Source organism: Sander lucioperca, chromosome 10, assembly GCF_008315115.2.
Source record: "Sander lucioperca isolate FBNREF2018 chromosome 10, SLUC_FBN_1.2, whole genome shotgun sequence".
Classification (NCBI taxonomy): Eukaryota; Metazoa; Chordata; class Actinopteri; order Perciformes; family Percidae; genus Sander; species Sander lucioperca.
In genome coordinates, this window is record NC_050182.1 from 2,044,457 (window position 1) to 2,046,956 (window position 2,500).

A 2,500-nucleotide genomic window follows, 5' to 3' on the forward strand; every position below is an offset into this window, starting at 1 on the left:
AGGCTATAGACCCTTTGCACGTGACGTCACGCTCCGCTCACGCGAATTATGAACGCCATGACGGACGGCGGAAGAGCTATATGCTGTAGACGGACAGCAAGCTAAACTCGTACGTTTTCGTTCGTGTTTGTGTTCTCACATTCACAAGCATGCAGAGTAATCCTCACCAACCAAAAAAAAAAAACGAGTTAATTGCGGGTCTGCGGTGCTCCTACCCCGGCTAGCTGACGAGCTAGCTGCAGCTAGCTTTGGACGGCTCGCTAGCTGCTGCCCATCGCGTCGAAATATCCACCGGTCAAATCTAAACATAGGCTACGCAGCGAATATAATCACAGATAAGAAGATGATTAGATGTTACAATTATGTGTGGTTACTACTGATCATACACACTCCGTGATTTACTGCATGGATTAACATGTGATAGATAATTAATGACTGCACTTCCCAGAGTTGAAAACGAAGGGAGAAAGAATTATGGGTATCCAATCCTGCTATCTCCAACTTCTCCAAATACTGCTCTTTGTGAGCACCTACCAGATGCCCTACCTCGACCGATAACGGCACGACAACTTGTTGTTCAACAGAAGAAGCCATAAAGCCATGAATACAGTTTATTTAGTGTTATGTATTTCAAACTGATTGAAACTATGAAACTTTCCGCTCGTCTACTACTGTTTAGCCTGTGCTTGCGCCGTCCGTCATGGCATCTTCACGTGGTCACGTGTTTGCAAAGGGTCAATAGGCCACTTGGAAGTAGGAACAAGGAAATAATATAAGTCCTCCAGAGGCCAGCCTCCGTTTCACCTTCTCAGCATCCATTTTCACGCTTATCAAAACGCATCACCTGACCGCTCATTTACCACGCAACCTGGAACGCAAGCCTGAGCCCGACCCGAGCCTGTGTACAATGATAGAAATTAAGACAAAGATCTTCAGCTCTAGTTCACACTCTCAAGACAAAGAACTGGCAATGAGCCAGCTCTTACAGCTCTTGGCACTGAGGGCTACTAAAATAGAGCAATAGACTAACTAGACTTAATATACTATTCTACTCGGCCGTAGTCTTCTCCCATTGGTTGGCTGGAGACAGGTCGTCTTTGTGCAGGCACGTTTACCATCCCCCAATGAATGTCCCAGGTCCTGCTAATAGACACATGGTAGGATAATTATTTATATTATCAAAGAATGGACAAAATCACTGGAGTTCTCTTAAAAGTTTGTTTACTTGCAGCAAGTAGAGTCGGTTTTACAGCACTTCAGCATAAAGTACTGAAAATGACAGTCGATAGTCTTTTTTATAGAGGAAAAGGGAGTAATAGCACAAAAAGAGAAACTTTCTTATCTCTGGTCAGGCTTGAAGTCTCCTCTGCATGCCCTGCCCTCAGGGGTTTTCTGTGCTTTCCACAAGGTCAGTGATAATCATGACTATCACGTGAGAAACAGCTTATTCAAATAGTTTAACACTAAAATGTGTTTAACTCTGAAAAGACAGTTAACCACAGGTTCCCGTTAATCTTATGATGGACACGTGTTGTGATATTTAAACTAACGAACCATCAACGGCGAAATAAAAGCCTCTTATTTACGAGAGCGGTCTGAGAGACCTCCAGCTTACAGCGGGGTGTGTGTAGGTGTGTGTGTGTGTGTGTGTGTGTGTGTGTGTGTGTGTGTGTGTGTGTGTGTGTGTGTGTGTGTGTGTGTGTGTGTGTGTGAGACCGGTCTCAGAGACCTCCAGCTCACAGCGGGGTCTCTGAGCCAGTCATGGCCCAGCGACGAGCTAGCGGCCGGGGCAGGCGCCTGCTGGCTGTCGCCTCACTTCATGGAGCTCCTCAACTCTTAAAACTTTGACGCAAATTGTCGATTCGGCATCAATTTTCGCAACACTGCCTATATTCGAAATCTAAACAGTTCATTTCTCGCCTAAAACGTGAGAAGTGAAATTAGTGATGAATAAGATGGCGAAAATTGTTTAAATTGTCCCGTTGTTGGTCTGTCTGTACTGGAAACCCGACCCTCGTTGACCTAGGTTCCTCTGCTGAAAAGAGAAAAGACTCTGTCCTGAAGTAGGAGCTGAAAGAGTTACAGGAACTGCAGCCAGAGGAACTTAAAAATCCCCAAATTGGTCCAGTCGGAACATGAGAAAAAAAGGGTTCTAGGAACATTATGTTCAGGGGCAGATTGGCCATCTGGCAAATCTGGCAAATGCCAGAGGGGCCGGACCAATTTTTTTAATGTGGGCCGGTCAGATTTTTTTTTTTTTAAATGTACAAATGAATTGTCTTTACAGACTGACAGCGCATAGGCCGTTTTTTATCGCTTACGCGATTTCACTATGGTTTTAATATTAATTATTATTATTATTAAGCATTTGGCCAGTCGGCAACGGCCGGCCTAGTCCCGAGATGGGCCGACCGACCCAATCAGAAGTTACTCAAATTAGGACATTCAGTCAAAATCAAGCACGTCACCTTCAAACTGGATCTCCGTTTGCAGGGTTCAG